This window comes from Acinonyx jubatus, chromosome B2 (assembly GCF_027475565.1).
Source record: "Acinonyx jubatus isolate Ajub_Pintada_27869175 chromosome B2, VMU_Ajub_asm_v1.0, whole genome shotgun sequence".
NCBI classification, from domain to species: domain Eukaryota; kingdom Metazoa; phylum Chordata; class Mammalia; order Carnivora; family Felidae; genus Acinonyx; species Acinonyx jubatus.
In genome coordinates this window covers 79,745,552-79,766,050 of record NC_069385.1, presented here as the reverse complement: position 1 = coordinate 79,766,050, position 20,499 = coordinate 79,745,552, and the positions used below count along the sequence as shown (strand labels likewise).

Genomic DNA, 20,499 nt, shown 5'->3' with positions numbered 1-20,499 from the left:
CACAGTATACTAAAAATCCTAAAATATACAAAAAATTAACCCCTACATATATCATCTTCAAAGTGTGTAAAACTTATATCAAAGAAACAACTTTAAAGGTATCAAGAGAAAATGCACACACACATAAAAAGGAATGGAGATGACAATTAAAGCAGATTTTACATCAGAAACCATGCAAGCCAGAGCAATGAAGTGACATTTTTAAAGCATTGAAGAAAAAAACTGTCAACCTGGGATATTTTACCCAGAAGAACTATCTTTCAAATACAAAAGCAAAATAAATATTTTTTTCATAAGAATACAAGCTGAATGAAATTATTACCGTGGACTTGTGATATAAGAAATGTTAAAGGAAATTCTTCATGCAGAGGGAAAATGATATCATGCAGAAACCTAGAGCTATCCAGAGAAAGGAGGAGCTCCAGCAATAGTGAAAATAAAGGTAAATATGAAAGGCATTTCTCCATTTCATTTTTTAATTTATTTTTTTAATGTTTATTTATTTTTGAGAGAGAGACAAAGCACGAACAGGGGAGATGCAGAGAGAGAGGGAGACACAGAATCTGAAGCAAGCTCCAAGCTATAAACCGTCAGCACAGAGCCTGACACGGGGCTTGAACCACAAACCGCGAGACATGACCTGAGCCAGAGTTGGACGTTCAACCGACTGAGCGACCCAGGTGCCCCATATTTCCCCATTTTAAATTGCTTTAAGGAGCAATGGATTTTTAAAGCAAAAATAGAAACAATGTACTGTGAGTATTTAGTACATGTAAAAGTATAAATGTATGACAAAAATAACATAAATGAAGGGAGAAAGATATTGGAAGTATGTTGCTATAAGATTCTTACACTATACGAAAAGAAGTAAAATATTCTTTAAAGGTAGGCTGTGGTAAACTAAAACATGTATTGTAAACTCTACAGAAAATACTAAAAAATTTAAAAATTGTAAGTAACAAGTCAGCAATGGAAAAAAAATTAAATAATAAATTAATTCAAAAGCAAACAGAGAAAGAGAAACAAAAGGGAAAAAGTAACAAATAGAAGCCAACCAGCAAGATGGTGGATTTTAATTAAATTGATTAAAAATGAAACTGAATGACAATGGTCTAAACCAGTGTTGTCCAAAAGAAATATAATGTGAGTAAGGTATGTAATTTAAAGTTTTTTAGTAGCCACATTAAAGACAACTAAAAGAAACAGATGAAGTTAATTTTAATAATATATGTAACAAAAACTATGTAAAATATTGTTATTTTGACATATAGTCATCATAAAAATTATTAATGGGATATTTTACATTCTGTTTATTAAAATTTTATGGGTATTTTACACTTACAATACATCTCAATTCAGACCAGCCATATTTCAAGTTGTCCAAAGGCTATGTGGCTAGTTGCTATCTTACTGAAAAATGCAGATCTAACTAACCATCCAAGTTGAAAGACAGAGATTGTCTGATTAGATTAAAAGCAAGACCTAACTAAATGCCATTTACAAAAAGTCACTTTAAATGTTAAAACATAGGTAGGTTAAAAGTAGGATGAAAAAAGGCAAAAGAATGGAAGAACATATATTAGGAAAAAAATCAAAAGAAAGCTGAATTCACTACTTTAATATGAAACAAAGAATTCATAGTAAGAAAAATAAACATTACATAATAAGGAGCCAGTTAACTACAAAGACATGATGTAATGTATATGTACCTAATGATAGTTTCAAAATGCATAAATCAAAAAGTAGTAGAACTGGAAAGAGAAATAGACAAAAAAATACAGCTATACTTAGGTATTTCAACACTTTTTTCTTAGTGATTGATGGGAAAATTGAGAGTGAATTATTGAGAATATAGAAGACCTGGACAACACTAATAACCAACTTGTTTTAATTGATGTTTATGGAATGCTCCACCTAAAAACAGCAGAACACGTTCTTTTCAAGTGCACATAGAACATCCACCAAGATAGAGCATATTTTAGGCTACAAAATAAACCTTAGTTAGTTAGTTAGTTAGTTAGTTAGTTAGTTAGTTTATTTATTTTTAATGTATATTCATTTTTTGAGACAGAGCATGAGTGGGGGAAAGACAGACAGAGAGGGAGACACAGAGTCTGAAGCAGGCTCCAGGCTCTGAGCTGTCAGCACAGAGCCCTAGGTGGGGCTTGAACTCAGGGGCTTCAACCTGAGCTGAAGTTGGACCTTTAACCGATTGAGCCACCCAGGCACCTCAAACCTTAGTAAATTTAAAAGAATTGAAATAATGCAAAATATGGTCTCTAACAACAATGGATTTAAGCTAAAAAACTGATAACAGAAAGATATCTGTAAAATTCTCAAATACTTGGAAGTTATACAACATACTTGTAAATACCAAAGAGGAAGTCACAAATGGATTTAGTAAATATTTTGTACTGAATGGAAGTGACTACGCAACATATCAAAATTTGTGGGACACAGCAAAGGTAGAATTTTATTTACAAAATTTATAAATTTACGGCATTAAATGTTCACACCAGAAATGAGGAAAATTCCTAAATCAATGATCTAAGCATTTACCTTAAGAAACTAGCAAGAGAAGAGCAATTAAACCCAAAGCAAGTAGAAGAAAGGAAATAATAAATAGTATAAAGCAATAAAATAGAAAAGAGAAAAATAATTTTAAAAATCAATGAAACCAAAAAATTGATTCTTAGAAAAATGACTAAAATTGATTAACCTGTATCTATGCTGGTTAAAAAGAAAAAAGAAAAGACACACTAACAATATCAGATATATGAAAACAGACATCGGTGTAGGTCATATATTAAAGGTATAATGAGTATTTATGCTTAACTGACTGAGCCACCCAGGTGCCCCTAATAAGTATTTATGAAAATAAATTAGCTTAAATGAAATGAACAAATTCCTTGAAAGTAAATTATCAAAGTTTACTCAAGAAGAAATAAGTAACTGGAATAGCTAGTGTTTATCAAAGAAAATGAACTTATCGTTAAAAATCTGTACATAAAGAAGACTCCAGGCCCAGATGATTTCACTGGCAAATTACATCAAGTATTTTCAGTGAAATAATACAAATTTTATACAAATTCTTCCAAAAAAAAAAAAAAAAAAAGGAGAGGAGGGAATGCTTCCCAACTAGTTTTATAAGGCTAGCATTACCTTAGTAATAAAATGTGACAAAGACATAACAAGGTGGAAAAATACAGACCCATATCTCCCAAGAACATAGATGCAAAATCATCATCATAATACTAGCAAATCAAATACAGAGAAAAAAATAATACAATGCATCAGGACCAAGTGTAGCCTTTCTTGGGAATGCAAGGATGGTTCCACATTAGAAAATCAATCAATGTGTGGTGTCTCGGTGGTGCAGTCGGTTAAATATCTGACTCTTGATCTCGGCTCAGGTCATGCTCCCACGGTTTGTGAATTCGAGCCCCACATTGGGCTGTGTGCTGACAGCACGGAGCCTGTTTGGGATTCTGCCTCTCATTCTCTCTGTCCCTCCCCAGCTTGTGCTCTCTCTCTCCCTCTCAAAATAAATAAATAAACCTAAAGATAAAAAGAAAATTAATAAATGTAATTCACCATATTAAGAAACAAAAAAGAAAAATGGTATGATCATCTTAATAGATGAAGACAAAAGCATTTGACAAAATTAAACAGCCAGTCATTATGAAAACTTCCAGAAAATTAGGAATTAAAGGAGACTTTCTTAATCTGATAAAAGTGACTACAAAAACACCTGTGGCTACCATAATACTTCATGGTGAAAAACTACATGCTTTCCCCCTAAGTTTGTGAACAAGGCGAGGATACCTACTTGTACTACTTTTATTAAACGTTCATATGACTAAGCAGTTTCACTTCTAGAGATCTGCCCAAGAGAAATGAACACATATCTTTATAAAACTTGTACAGGAATATTTTTAGAAACTTTATTCATAATAGCCTCAAACTGGAAATAATCAAAATACTGTCAAACTATGAATGAATAAATAGACTGTGGGATATCCATGTTATGGACTACTACTAACCATAAAGATGAACAAAGTTCTGACACACACAACAATGTTGAGGATTCTATAAAGCATTATAGTAAGACAAGTCACACGTAAGATACTATGTATTATATTATATTATTCTATCATAACGAAATTCTAGAAAAGACAACACTATAGTGTCAGCAAAGTGATCAACATTTTCCAGGGGTGAGGGTCAGGAATTAACTGCAAGGGGAGCATGTGGTAACTTTTCATGGTGATGGAAATCATGGAAACCATATCATGATTGTGTTGTGTTCATACTACTGTATCCAATTGTCCGAATTCATTAACGTACACACTTAAATTTGATTAATATTATTTATATAAACTGTACTTCAGTAAAACTAACAAAAATGTTTAATAGGAAAAAAAGAGTGTGAGAAAATAGGCCTTTCTTTCAGTGACTCTCCTTTGTTCATGGGTGAAGTTTGTTGAGTAAATTACAGTAGCCACATGAGTGGGGGTAAGAGAAAGGCTGCTTCAAGGCATGGATGTGGAACAAGGAGGGAATAAGAGGAGTTTCTGAAATGTACCTAGAGGAGTGGCAAAAGGAATAAGCTAGTTTGGGTAATAGAGGAGTGACTAAGGAACTTTTAAGGGAGAGCCATTTTGACTATGGAACCATGAAAGGAGAACCAAATATTATATTATTTACATATATTGAGCTGAGGCTTGTCTACCTCTCCATCTAACTTACCTACTCTTCCCCTTATTCTCTGTTTTCACTCTTACTTCTCTGTTAACTCTTTCACGTATTCCTTTGTGTGCTTCTCATAGCTCTATGCTTGGTACTACCTTTTATTCACTTTATACCCTTTGCCCTCTTTAGGTCAATCATCTACTTCCATGGTTTTAATTATTATACCAATGATTGCAAAGCTGGGAAAAGCCACAGAGGTTATTTATTTTCTCCTTATTGTTGAGGGTTATTAGGCAATAAGACTAGCTACCTGAATTGGCTTTGGGAATGGAGAAAGGAAAAAGAGGCATTTATGGAAGAAGGCAAGAATGGGCAAACATGAAGGAGAGGAAAACGTCTGTTGGTATTTCAAAATTATTATCCTTTCAGACTGAGTAGTGTTCTCTCTTAGCATCCTACATTTCTTCTCTGAAGAACATAACACTTGAAATAATTTGTTTAATATCTATCTTCTGGGCTTAGCCTGTAATCTCTCTAGGGGTCTGTCTTAGGGATCTGTCTTATTCACTTCTGGATTCCCCCAAACCAAGCAGGGTACCTGGCACTTAAAAATCACCTAATAGCTGTTGCCTAACTACTCTACCTCTCAAACTTGTTGCTTCATCCAAGCTTTGTTTGTACATTATATTGTTTCATGCCCCTATGCATTTTTCTGCATGGATTGTCCAATGTTTCCATTCTCTTCCTAACCACCCTCCAACCCTAATCTACCAGCAAAATTCTTATTTTTACTTTGAACCCCAGCTTAAATGTCTTCTCTAGAAAACCTTCCTGACTTCCCTTAACTGGAGGATTGTGTTACTCCCATACCTTGTACAATCTTCCCTTGTAGCTAGCTCTGCATTGAAATGATGTTTTCATGTCTATTTTCCCTTCTTAGTTGATTATGACCTTTACCCACCTGCCACAATAGTTATCACATAGTAGATTCTTAATACATATTTGTTAAATGAATAATTTCTTTTCACATCTATCATGTGATACATACAGAGAAGTGTTATGCCTAGATAATTATTAGGTTTGTGAAGTGAATGAGCCCCAAATTCCTTACATGTAAACTAGTTAAAAACAGAATGAATCAACTTCTACAAAGATGAATGTCAAACTTCAAGTCTTTTGAGAGAGTTGTTATTGGAATTTCTAACCATTGCTATAGTGACATTTAAATAAATAGTAAAGCAACCCATTTTATCGAGTTCTCCAAAAAGAAAAAAATAAATTCATGCCTACAATTCCTTTAAAATTGGAGGGTAGCTACATTAGTTTGTAAATAACTAAGTGCCAAGTTACCAAGAAATTTATGCAAAAGAACTTTTCATGTGACCACATTCAATGTTGTGTGAGGCAAGTGCCTTAGTTAACTCAACTCTTTGTTTTTGTTTTTGTTTTTTTTACCTACTTACTTCCAGAATTAGAGTTAAATGTCATTATCGGGAAATTCCTAACCATGCAAACAAAAGAATTTAGTTAGTGTGTAGGACAAGCAATGTGTGACTGTGTATGGTTTTTAAGTGTGTTAGATCTGTAAAATAATGGTTTAGTTGAAATGTAAGAACTTGAAGACAGGTGCACAGAGGCCTCAACTTCTAAAACTCTTACTAGCATGCTAAAGAAAGGATTTATAGTGCAGAATTTGGTCTGAAGTTAACATGTTCAATTTTCTCCAATGACACCAAGATTTTAAAGCAGGTCATCTTACTGATGGAAATGAATATAGTTCTGATTGTTTGCTTGTTTTTCAAACATGAACAGTATAGAAGCAAAAACCTCATCCCCTTATTCCTGGTTATATATAAGACACCCTGTTACAAATACCTGAAAATCATTTTAGGTTGAGATGATAAGTATGAGAAAAGCCATACATAAATGTGTGAATTGTCTATGATTTTCTAGTCTCAGGTTTCAAGGTGGGAGAGGGGCAGGAAGGAACTAGAAGGAGGTCTGAGTTCTAGGTTCCAGTCAGCTATACTATTTGAGTCACTGAAGGAAAATTTTAATTCCCTTCTCATAAAATAAGTCCTGCTTACCTGAAGCTTCTTGCACAGAGCCAAGACCACCTCTATACTTTGTACATTCAGAAGGAGCAAAATAGTAATCACAAAGGATCTTTCTCTTTCCTTTCATTTCATTGAACTCAGTGAAGAGAATCCTCCTGGAAACACACAACCTACCAAGCTAAATTATCTCACTTCTACTGAAAGATCTTACTGCAAATTCCATTCCACTCTGATCAAGCCTTTCTTGGAATATATATCTAGAATTTGTACTAAATTGTCATATGCTCATGTAAATGTTACCCTGCAATTATTTCCTTAACAAATTAGTCATTTGTTCAGTAGTAATTTTTAAACAAAATTTATTGAACACGATATGACAGACCAGGAATTACACTGCTTAAGGTGTTTGCCCTTGTGGAATATATAATCTAGTGGGAGAAGAATACCATGATAAATGAATGAGTATATACAACACCAGGAGTGAACCCTAATGTAAACTATGGACTTTGGGTGAGTATGATGTGTCAATGTAGGTTCATCAATTGTAAAAATGTACCACTCTTTTGGGGGATGTTGGTAATGGTAGAGGACGTGCATGTGTGGGGTCAGGGGCTTACAGGAAATCTCTACACATCCCTCTCAATTTTTCTGTGAACTTAAAACTGCTCTAAAAATAAAGTCTTAAAAAATGTGTGTATAATAAAGGAAACATACATAAAAATAAACAAGTAAATGATAATGATTACAAATCACAGGAAGTACAATGAAAGAAATAATAGGAATAAAGGAAAGCATGTGAAGTGATTTGAGTTACATTTGAGTTTCAGGGAAAATCTTTCCAGGAGGTAATATTTAAGTTGAAATCTGAAGAATGAGAAGGAGCTAGCTAGGATGTGTGTGTGTGTGTGTGTGTGTGTGTGTGTGTGTGTGTGTGAATGTTCCAGACATGTGTAAAGCCGTGAGATGGGAAGAAGCAAGGCAAAATTAGAGGCTGAAAGAAGGCTAGTGAGTGATACCAGCAAGAGCTGAAATTTAAGAGGAAGAGGCATGATGATGCAGGACTGTATAAAAAAAAGTAATCGGTCTGGATTTTATTCTACTGACATGGGAAACCACTGAAGGATTTTTCAGCAGGTACGTAATACGATTCTCTGTATCCTGAAAAGATTAGAGAATGCAAGAGTAAAAGGTGCCAGGTTAGGTCTGTCTTCGCGCCTGCCACTAGATTTTATTTTATTTATTTTTTATTTTTATTTTTATTTTTTTACAATATGAAATCTATTTACTTTTAAATGTTGGCTCCCAAATGGAAATACAGTGCTGGCAAAATAAAACAAGGCTGCAAATAGATTTTAATAGTGAAGAGAATAGGTGCTGCCCCTTAGGGCCTAGCCCTGGGCACAGAGAAGGCGTCCAATTTATGCTTATTAAATGATAAATGTAATTTTTACATTTTATGATCTGGTGCACTTTTTTACTTTAATAACATTTATAATAGTCATTAAACAAAAGGTAAGTGCATTAAAAGATCTTTCTTTATGAGGCTAACAACACCTGTTTTATTTTTACATTTAAAATTGGGTATCAAACCAAAACCACATTCAGCCAGGCAAGGAAGATGAAGAGCAGAAGGATGAGAGATGACAATTTTTTCCCTCTTGCCCATGATCCTATTTCCTCCAACTCATTTCTCTGTGAATGTCTTTGGCTAATTTAAGGAACCTATTCTTGACTACAGGAACCATATGTTGTTTCTAAATGTTATGCCCTTAGAAACAGCTTAAGTTTTTTTTTTTTTTTTGGAGGGGGGTTACTCATACTTGATCTTTATAAAAAGCATCATCATCATAATAAATAATCTCAGTAGGAGTATGATCTTTTGAATGTTTGATGGAGATAGTAAAATATTTCACTTTTGCTTATCCATTAAAGCCATGAAATTCTATTAGCTGTGCATGTGCAATATGTCTAGATTTTCATGCCATGATCATATAATTATGAATAATATGTTGTTTGATTCAGCAAGTATCTGATTTACATATGGAGGTCCATAGCACTGGAAAGATTAGAAATATATTTCATACAGTATTTTACATTTCTATTTTGGGTGTATTCACCTAGTCTATATTATAAAAACAAAGCCTAAACTGATTCCTGATACATTACAACCAAATCATTTGCCTATTATTTCCATTTAATTTCCTTTCATAAAAAAAGTCTTCATTAGATGAAATGTCTCTATGGCCAAAATTATGCACAGATCAAAGGTGTTGGCCCTTGGGCTCTCTGTGAATATAACCAGTTTGATGATGGTTAAGAGTGAGAATGGGAGCCAAGTATCATATCTTCGGGTGCCATGCTCAGCCTCCACAGATCCCTAGTCCTTCAAACATGTGCTGAAGCCCCCAAAACTGGCCAATCATGTTTTCAGAATGAAGCATCTTGGGCACAGTTCTTTGAGAACCAGTTTCCATCTGGCGTGGTCTTTACTTAGAAAGGTGGATCCTACAAAGCAAAATTCTTCAAGAAATTAGGGATATGAAAACCACGGTTTTTAAGAGTAACTTACAATTAGGAGTTTTATATTTTTCAATCTGTTAGCAGCATTACTGCTTCTGGAAATTATAATTCAAGATTGGTATATAGCTTTTTGATGATGATGATGATGATGATGATGATGATATTGATATAATGTGTTTTGAATGATTACTATTTGCAAACTCTGATAATTCCTTTGTATCATCTTATTTATTCTTTACAACAATCCTATAAGCCAGATATTACCCTTCCCACCTTACTGAGGAGGAAATGGAGACTTCGTGCTTCTAACCACTACCTCTTAATGCTTCTTATAAAAGTAGTTCTTCCTTAGGGAGGAAATTGGTTGGAATATACTCTTCTCCCTAGTCCTAGAAGAGGGGAACAGTTCAGTGTCTTTGTCATCTTTATGCTCTCTTCAAAGATTTCATCCCCAGACAACCTGAAATTGTGTACCAGGATCTGTGTTAGATTAGAACAAGTTATCTCTATTTTTCTTAACAGTTGAAGAAATTGAAGCTCAGAGTAAATGTGTAACTTGCCTAAAGTGAGAATCGCAATTTTACAGCCAGAGCCAGGTTTAACTTAGGATTCCACCGTTCACTAGTGTTGCTACCTTCGCTAAATTTTTAAACCTTTCTGAGCCTCTGTTTGCATTTAAACCATGCTGATAAAAATGCCTATATAATAGGTACCTAATTGTCAGGATCTTATTGTGAATATTTAATCAAGAGCCTATGTCAGTGCTGGCTACAGAGTAGCTGCCCAATGAAGGTAGTTATTATTGTGAGTTCGATTTGTGAGTATCACACAAGAGAAAAGATAATGCCCACTTCTCTCCAGGCATTCACAGATATCACCCGGGATGTGCTTTCCTTGTTATCTAAAGAGGGAATATTCCATGAAGTTTATCTCATCAAGAAAGAACTCTTGGCCCCAGTTTCCTCCTGGAAATGAATCTGAAATTTAATCTTGCCAAGGTGACAGTAACTGCAAGATATGACCATTAGTTGTGTAGATTTATATGTCTTCTTCTTAATGCACCATAATTATATATTTTTAAATTGGCAGGGTAATGAGTTTTCTTAAGAATTAGTACCATTAATAACACATAATAATATTATTATAAATAAATTAGTATGAATAAAGCAAAATAGGCCTTGCATAGACCAATGATGAAACTATCTCATGAAGCAAGGATTATGTCAATCTAATTCTATGCAGCTAGAGTCCATCAAAAATAAAACAAAACAAGAAACTTTACCACTTTTCAAAAACCTTCAATGGCTTCCCATTGCATTAGGCCTCTCTTAGGCTTTAAGATGTAATGACTAGATGTTCCCCGTTTCTTTATTTCTTTAACATAATGGAAGGAAGGGAAGGAGGAAGGGTGGAAAGGAAGAAGAAAAGAAAAACAAAAAGGAAATGGGAGCAGGACTGAGTGACTCTTGAATTTAGTGAAGCTCATCTGACAGCAACAAGTCAAACAAGTTTTTTTCTTCATAATCTTTCATAAGAAAACAAAATAACAAAAAGTTGACTTTGAATACTCTCCATTTGTTCCAATTTAGAAGGAGATGAATAAATCAGTGAGATGGAATAGAGCATACAGATGATTGACAAGTATTTGGCTACTGTCTTTGGGGGGGAAAGTATATCTATAAAGAAGAAAAAATATATAAAATAATGTATATAATATATATAAAATAAATAAATATATAATTTATATATAAATACATAAATATAAAAAGAGGAACATATATATAGTCCGCTTGCAGGGTGAAATATGAAATAACATATAGACAAAATAAGACTTCTATGAATTTTAAAGAATTCCTCGGTGTTAAAAAAAATTCTCAATTGCATGCTTTTACCTTTGGATTTTGAAATGTTAAGACCTTTGCTCTTTCTCTTGGAGAGAAAGAAAATGTTTGTAGGAGTTGAAATGTCAGAAGTCATTCTTGGTGCCTTCAAGGCCTGGGATCAAAAGCCCTGGGCTGGGGAGATTAAGAATAAACAAAAGTAGAAGCAGAAGGCAATGTCTAGCAGAATTCTCAACAGACCCTCTTGCTCTTTGAACATTCCTTCTGACATTAATTCATTTCTAGCTAATTACTCTGCCCTCTCCTTGATTCTCTCTCTTGGTATATTTTTATTTCACCACCTTGGTTACTTAGCATCCTCTTGCTTGCTCCTTTTTATTTATTTTTTCTTTTCAATAACTGTTAGGGCTCAACTTGCCTTTGATCCTTGGCTCCAGCTTCTGGGTTTGCTCTGCACCTGTGTTCAACCAGGCTTACCTTGACTCCTTCCAGGTTCTGATTCCCATTTTAGGGAAAACTCTTGCTAAATGTTTGCATGCATAGCTACCCCTCCTGACTGTCTCCTGCCTTTTTCCTCCTCAACTATCTCCAGCCAGTCTTAGAATATGGACCAGTATATACATATATATACATATATTATATATATATAAATATATAACATATATATGTATATCTCAAATTTAATAATAGTTTCCATTTTGAGGATTAGTGATGGACTTAACATATGAAATTATCCTAGTTTTCAAAAAGCATTTTCTAACAAAAGCATGGTCCACATTGGCTAAATTCTATATGGTATGGCTTATGATAAGTGAACAAATAAAACACTGTCTGTTTTGGCCAAGATCCTCTTATCTACGTGCTTCTATTTTAGAACATAAGAAAGATTCAGAGGATAATAATTTTTATCCTACACTTCAAGAAAATGGTGGAATGCCATAATTAAGTGAATAAGCATTATAGAAATGCCCAAAGTTAATGGTTGAAATTATATGCTAATATTTCAGCTTTATCTATAGCCCAAGCCTTCATGCCTATGTCAAATATAAGTTTAAAGGATTCTAACTTACAATTATAAGCTTCCTCAGCATATTTAAGATCTTCCTTAAACATTTGTTTAGCTTTATTATTATCAATTAGTCAATTCTTTTCCAACATTAATATTTTCACTTCATGTTCATTTATAACATATATAAGCAAAATTCACATATAAGCAAATTTCACATATATATTCCTGATATTATAAACATTATCACCAGTCATGGGGACATGCCAGAGCATCCCCAGCCTTTATTGCAAGGCATTGTATCATAAATATTGAGACATACTTTAACTCCTTTAAATGGATGATTGGGTTAGTATGTATTTTGTGTCATGCTATGTTTATTTAATGTTGCATAAATAATATAATGCTATCAGTAATTCCTTATCTCACGCTACTTATACTACCAACTAATTAAAAACATTTTTTTAACATTTATTTATTTTTGAGAGACAGAGAGACACAGAGCATGAGTAGGGGAGGGGCAGAGAGAGAGGGAGACACAGAATCCGAAGTAGGCTCCAGGCTCTGAGCTGTCAGCACAGAGCCCAACACGGGGTTCAAACCCACAGGCTGCGAGATCATGACCTGAGCTGAAGTCAGATGGTTAACCGACTGAGCCACCCAGGCACCCCTGCTACCAACTAATTTTTAAAATAAATATTTATTGTATTCTCTTTTTAAAAAATAAGACATAACCCTGACATAAATAATACTTCAAAAATTGCAACATACACTCTCCACTATTGGTTTTCAGAAATTTTACTATTCATGGATTTATTCAGCCATTTATGCTCTAAACATTTGCTGAAAGTCTTCTATGTGCCAGGCACTACTATGTAAGGTGCTGAATATGTGAGTCAATAAAATACAATTATTCCTTCAGTGATCTCATTGTTTATATGGAAAGTCAAGAAATCATACAAATAATAATTATACTATGATATAGGTTTATAAATTGCAGATACAAGACCTTCTTTCTGTCTATAGGACTTATGGAATGAGCAGGAATGCTGCAGAGGCAAGGAATATAGATGTATCCCAGGAAGGAGCATCTATCTACATGGAAGCTGGAATCTCATGAGTAGAGAAAATAAGGCATGTGGCATGAGACCTGTGGGTAACATCAACCAGTACAGTGTGGCTGGAATGTGGGGAATATATCAGGGAAGGTATGTAGATGAAATGGTGGGTGGGCATTTTTCAAGATGGTTTAGACTTGGCACGATTTGTGATAGAGGCAAAAGATTCAGCAAAATGAGAGAGATGACTGATACAAACATGGAAGAAACAATTCCACATGGTCCTCAAATCTGTTTCAAATCTCTTTGAAAGCTCCATTTCCAGCTACCTTGCTGTTAGGCAAGGTCATATGAGTAGTGCAGATGAATACGTTGTGAGCAAAAGTTCGATGTGTTACTTGTGAACTGAGATGGTGAAAAACCCCTGTGTTATTTTTTAGTTTCTCACTTCCCCTGCCATGGGAACCACTGGGGCCTCATGTTGATGTGGGGAACCACATGATCATAGCTACCTGAATTCATGAGTCACCATATCAAAGTCAATTGCACTGGAGAGTTGCCTATATCCACAATAGTTTTGGTGGAAGGAATAAATGAACACATTTTTTTATCAAGCCACTTGATTTTGGGATTTTTGTTATTGCAGTATAGCGTAGATGATTCTGACCAAAACACAAATCTGAAATTCAGTACTTAATGGGCATGCAATTTAAAGGAGACAGAAGAAAATGGATTCAAGATGGTAAGTTAGGGGGTCTGGAGAGAAATTGGACCACCTCTTCCTCTCACAAATGTTGAAAAGTTTAGAGAGGGACAAAAATACAGAAAAATTTGGAGGCAGAAAAGGAGAAGTTAAAGGAGTTTATTCATGATGGACCCAGCATTCTTGTGATATTAGAAATTAAGTCATCTGCTGAGAAGGTGAATAGCAAGACTGTGGGCAATAAAATTATTGAGCAGTTGAGGGGGACTATTACTATTCAGAATGGGAAAGACTGCCAAGTAGATAGAAGGAAAAGAACCACAGAGCAGTGGTAGGCAGGTGTCAGCTGGGTCATAGGGTTATAGTGGAGTCAGTCAACACTAGTGTGTCATTTTATATAGCTGTGATGGCCAGCCTGAGAGAAGGAACAGAAAAATCAAATAATTATGCCCACAGTAAGGCTTGGAAAATAAGTTTTAGTACAAAGAGAATATTTCAAAATAATTAAGAAGGCTTGGAAAAGTATAGTGATTTACAGTATTGTTAAATCCAAATAGGAAGAAAGTAAAGTCCAGAGAATCTGATAGGGCAAAAGATTCTACAAGAAACTGTATGTTTAATGTGGTTAAAGAAAAAGTTTAGCAGGACTATTGGTGCAGAAATAGTTAAAAGACAGGAAATTATGCTTACAGAGACAGGAGAATAATGTAATAGTGGTTAAGAGGAGGTTACCTGGGTTTATATAATAACTCTGCCCCTTGCTACCTATATGGCACTAGGCAAGTAGTCACATTTTTTTCTGTGCCTCAGTCTGCTCAGAGGACATTTTAAGCTACACTGAAGGATTTTTGTGAGGACCGAATGAGTTAATGTACATAAAGCTTTTAGAATTGTGCTTGGCAAAAAGTGTTCTGTAAATGTAAGCTGTTATAATGATAGTTTTTATGTAGCTATGGAAGTGGGTGTTGAGGAATAAGGAGATGAGCATTGTAGATGGAAAAAATATTAAGGAATTGCAAGATGGGGATTTGGTGAATCATCAATGTGGATGTTGTGTATTCTCAAGATGCTGAGGATAAACAAAGAAAATAAGATTGTGAGATAATGTGATGTCACAAGGTAATGACCATGAGGATGGGAGAGGAGAGTGGTATAGCTATGGCATTGTTCAAGATTGGTAAGTCAATAGTGTGGGAAGGTTGTCCATTCCTAAAACTTTTCACAGAGGCACAGGGGTTTTGAGAACATGAACAACCTCTTCTTTCAAGAGTTTTCAGGAACTGGGGCACCTGGGTGGCTCAGTCAGTTGAGTGTCTGAATTTGGCTCAGGTGGTGATCTCGCAATTTTTGAGTTCAAGCCAGAATCGGGCTTGCTGCTCTCAGCCTGTCAGTGCAGAGACCCCTTCAGATCCTCTGTCCCCATCTCTCTCTGCCCCTCCCCCACTCATTCTCTCTCTCTCTCTCTCTCTCTCTCTCTCTCTCTCTCTCAAAAAAATAAAAAAATAAATAAATAAAATATAAAAAAAAGAGTCTTCAGGAACTTTTGCTTCATATGAATGAGGAGTCACAAAGCCATTCTGGGCAAGATTTGGTTTTAATTTTTTCAAATTTAATTTATTTATCTTGAGAGAGAGTGTGAGTGTGGGAGGGGCAGAGAGAGAGAGAATCCCAAGCAGGCTCAGAGTAGCCAATGCAGAGCCTGATATGGGGCTTGAACTCATGAACCCTGAGATCATGACCTGAGCTGAAATCAAGAGTTGGATACTCAACTAACTGAGCCATCCAGGCACCTTAAAATTTTTTTCCAGTTTATTTATTTATTTTTGAAAGAGAAAGCGAGAGAGCCTGTGCATGTGCAGCAGCAGGGGAGGGGCAAAGAGAGGGAGAGACAGAACCCTAAGCAGGCTGTTCTGTTCACTGTCAGTGCAGAGCTCAACGTGTGGCTCAAACTCACAAACCGTGAGATCATGACCTGAGCTGAGATCAAGAGTTGGATGCTTCACTGACTGAGCCACAGAGGCACCCACCCCTAAATACAAAATTATTAATAAAAATATTAGCAAATAAAGTGTAGTAGGTGTCAGTAGTGGCCGAGTATAATTCATTGCCAAGATGCAAAGATGGTTTTGTGGCAGGAACTTTTTCAATAACATAATTTATTACATCATTATTTTAAGGTATTAAAATGATATTAATAGATGCTGAAAAGGCATTTGGTTAAATTCACCAGCCATTTCTATTAAAATTTCAATCAAACTAGGAATAAAAGGAAACTACCTAACGTGATAAATACTACTTATGCAAAACCAAGAGCAAATATCATTCCAGACATTAACCAAACGACTTAAGGTTCAAGTTTGAAACTGTTATAAGGGAATTTGGTAACATGCTTATATATCATACTTATTTTAAAGGTAATGGTATGGCTCTATACTAGAAATAATCAGAATTAGAAATGTAAGAAATAATCCACAGACAATAATATAAAAACTTTAAATATTTTGAAATAAATTTAATAAGAAAAGTTCAGGGTCTATAGGAAGAGAACCAGAAAATCTTACTGAAGAACTACATCAACAGCTGAACACATGGAAACATATACTCCATTCTTACAAGGGAGGATTAATTTCACAAATTTGTCACTTCTGCCCATGTTGTTATATATATTTAATGAATTGTAATTTATATCTCTATGTTTTTAAAAAATTGAAATATCTTACATTTTATGTGCAAGAATAAGTGTCCAAGGGAAGCTAAGAAATATATGAATATGAAAAATAATGATGAGATTCCTTTCCAGATATTAAAATGTTATAAAGTTAGCATAATCAAAATGGCTAGGTATTAGCATACAGATAGATCGGACAGACTAATAGATTAGTAGACCAAATCAAAAATTGCAGAATACATGGGAACTCAATATAGGAGAATGGTAATATTGCACTTCAAAAGGGAGAGAATGGTTTAGTAAATTAGTACATTTTATTTTCATATTAAAAATTGCTTAATTAGTTATTCATTTGAAAAGATTAATATTGGACCATTACCTCATATGATGTATAAAAACATTCCACTAATTTTAAAAGGTAAAAAATAAAATAATAAAATGTTTAAGAGATAATGTGTATAACCTATATGTTGGGGATATTGTGAAAAGCAATATCGTTTTGCTATTAGTAAGTACTTACTATTATTAAGTTACTAACCAGATTATTAAGAAAATGCATGATTGACCCTATATAAATATTAAGCTTTTTCTTAGGGCAAAAAAATACCTGTGTTAGTTAAGATGCATTCCACTTGAAGTACCAAGAAATCCAAGTCATACAGGCTTTAACAAGAAGGGAATTTATGGGCTCACATGCCTAGAAGTCCAGAGGCAGGGTGGTCATTAAGAATGGCTTAACTCAGTGTCTATATCCAAATCATTTTTCTGTGATTCTCTCATCTTTGCTCATTTTTTTTTTTTGAAATGGCTTCCTCCTGGGGTGCCTGGTGGTTTAATCAGTTGGGCGTTTGACTTCAGCTCAGGTCATGGTCTCCCGGTTCCTGATATCAAGCCCCCGAGCTGGGCTCTGTGCTGACATCTCAGAGCCTGGAGCCTGCTTCAGATTCTGTGTTTCCCTTTCTCTGCCCCTTCCCTGCACTCTCTCTATCTCTCCCTCTCAAAAATAAATAAACATTGAATTGGTTTCCTTCTGAAGCTGGTATCAAGAAAGCTATAGCAGCAGTTTTTCTAGAAGTGACACCTATACTTGACAATGGCCAGGATAAAAAGAGCCATTTTTTTTCCCCATGACCTATTCTTAAGAGTGAGGAAATAAAACCTTTCAGCCAGTTTCTTCTCACATCTTGTTGGCCCCAACTGGCTGCACTTCTGAATCCCTGTGGCTAGGGAAATGAACTGAGGGATTTAGGCCTAAATGTGTATGCAGAAAGGATTGTCACAAAACTTGTTTTTCTCAGTGCGGGGGATTTTGTGTAATTTTTACTTTCTTCTCTAATATCAGATTAATTTTTAGAAGTTCACGGGATTGTTACTTAATAAAAAATGATAAAGCTATTTTTTTGTGGAAAAACGTTATTTCATAACAGATTGCTGAGGAGAGTACGGATTTATATATATTTTTCTCTTTATCATTTCGTTTCTATTTTTGTCCTGGCAGGGAGTCTTTTTTAATGTAAGCCCCTTTTAAAAATGGCCCCCCAAATACTATGTATGTACCAGGAAAGATTTTCCTCCAACAATTTGCAATGAGTTTAATTATGTTTCGTTATACATTATCAGTACAATTAACATTTACTTCTCATCAAGCCTCTCTGCTTAGTTGGAACAATGGTATGGTTGACAGGCTTGAATTATATTTGTACTTCAACAAGTGTACTCATATTATGTCCTTGAAGCCATGCTAAGTTATACCACTCTCATCTGAGAGAGGAAACACACCAGTTCCTTTTGATCTGATCTGTGTAAGAGTGACTATGAGCAAATTCCGGCGGAAGTCTGAGGCCCCCCCCCCCCCCGCCCCCGCAGCGGGTGCAGGGACGAAGGATAGGGTGACCCCGCACTCACTGCACTAGTTGTCTTTACTGGAGCCTTCATTCCCCAGGAAATGGCACCGTACTGCCACACACAGTGGGCTATTTTTAGCCCTGTGGAAACTGGAGAACTTGAACACTCACCAACAAGGAAGTCGAAGAGAGGGAAGGCTTAAGAGAGAAAGATGAGATGCTTTATCTTTTCCTCCTGTGATTTTGTTTGGCAGCTAGTCATCCAGTTAGCAAGGTCTAGGAGATAACGAACAGATAAAACGCTGAGTAGTGAGAGATGGTTGGGTGAAGCAAAGGTAGCTGGCAGAGGGAAGGAGCACGGGACATTTTCATGTGCAGGGGAGGAGCAGCTATGGAATTGAGTTACTTAATCCTAGAGGGAGAGGTAAACGCAAAGAGGCTGTTTCTGGAGAAGTTGGTCAAGACCTGAAGTGAAAATCTTTGAGTGTTGGAAAAATGGTTTTAAAAAAATCAGATATGACTTACGGTAACTTTCCAGCTATGTTAATTTAGGCAAATTACTTAAACCTCTCTGAGCCTCAGGTTTTTATTTATAAAGTGTAGGTTTTAAATACCTACCTCAGAGGGTTATGAGGCTTAAATGGGCCAAATATATGTAAAACACTCCGCATGGTGCCTAGACCATAGGAAACACTTATAAGGAGTGGCTATTATTACTTTGTTTTAATTTCTGTGTTCTGAATGGAATTGCTCTACTGTTCATAAAGAGGCAAGAATAATAATAAACTATTCGGCAAGGGGGACATTCTCGCTCTTGTTCCTCATACACATACACTCACATACAGGAAAACAAATTACAGGTGTCTTCTTGGTAACATAATCCACTCATAATGAGGCAATGCTCAAGAGAGTTATTCTACTGACACTGTCAGTATTACTCTGACACTGTCCACCTCTGTTTTGTAGTTGCTCAGCAAAGAGGGAAAACCTTCTGGATTCTCATGAACATGGGGTAAGTGTAGTGTAAGTGTGAGAGCAAACCAAAGCAAATCAATGTATGTCCTTTAGACACTCATTGCTAACTAAATGTAATAGTTCCCATGGGTAAAATTAAACAAAAGATACGTAAATGCACCGATATTAAGACAATCAAAGAATGATAAAAAGCAATGTAGTGCACAGGGCCTCAAGTTGATATTTAGCCAAGATTATTAATTAAACTTCAAAACAAGAAAATATAAATTAATATTAGAAAAATATTTATGTGTTCTAAGCAAAAATAAAACAATTCACAGAAGGTATTTTTGCACTGGCCAGGACTTGACACTATGAGACTTCTAAGATCTTTCAACTCTCAGGATAAAGTAATATTATCATTCCTTTGCATGAAAAACACAATGAATGTTGTCTTTTTAAATCTTACCTTCTCTTCAACTTGATTTTCTTCAGTTTTTCAGTGAGAGGCAATTAACACTAAAAGTCTTGGCAAATGGTATTTTATAATCTGCATAACAAACATCAGCTCTACTCTTCAAGATGACTTGAGTTATTTTGGCTTATAGAGAAGTTTATAAAATTTTATAATTCGTATTTAAAAAATTACCAGCAACTTTCATTTACATTTCTTTCTTATTTTTAATTCTACAAGTTCTCTCTTTCTCTCTCTCTCTCTCTATATATACACACACATATAAAATCCTTTCCAATGCAATCTAGAAAGAGATAAATGTGCAGAATTTTTGTTTCTCCTATCTTTTCTCTCTCCTTGCAACAATACCCCATTGACTGTATCTGAAATTTAAAGTAAACAGAAATAAACTATAACTGTTTTTCTATGTGACTTATATATACACAATCAATGTATATATATGAGAATGTACTAAATTTTCTTATATATACATTAAAAAAAAGAGGGAAGACTCTAAATGACCTGAAATTCCCCCATATTCTTTAGATTTCTAGAATTGGCAGATAGATAGGTGAAATTATATATATATATATATATATATATATATATATATATATATATATATATACACACACACACACAATCATAGGCAAATGGATCTAAAGGTGGCTGCTATAGGACAAGTCTCCTAGGAAGGAGCCC

General features: G+C 34.9%; 1 long non-coding RNA gene across 3 annotated transcripts in view; it reads left to right on the top strand.

The window, feature by feature from the left end:
• The first annotated feature begins 6,864 nt into the window (after positions 1 to 6,864).
• LOC113598793 (uncharacterized) overlaps positions 6,865 to 20,499 on the top strand; it is a 37,086-nt gene continuing 23,451 nt past the window's right edge. Inside the window, exon 1 of one of the 3 annotated variants that reach the window (XR_008298513.1) lies at positions 6,865 to 7,883. This is a non-coding gene — a long non-coding RNA (uncharacterized LOC113598793). Of the gene's footprint in view, positions 7,884 to 18,749; positions 19,402 to 20,499 lie in introns of those variants that run through there. The other 2 variants (XR_003419514.2, XR_008298514.1) reach the window with 2 other exon arrangements.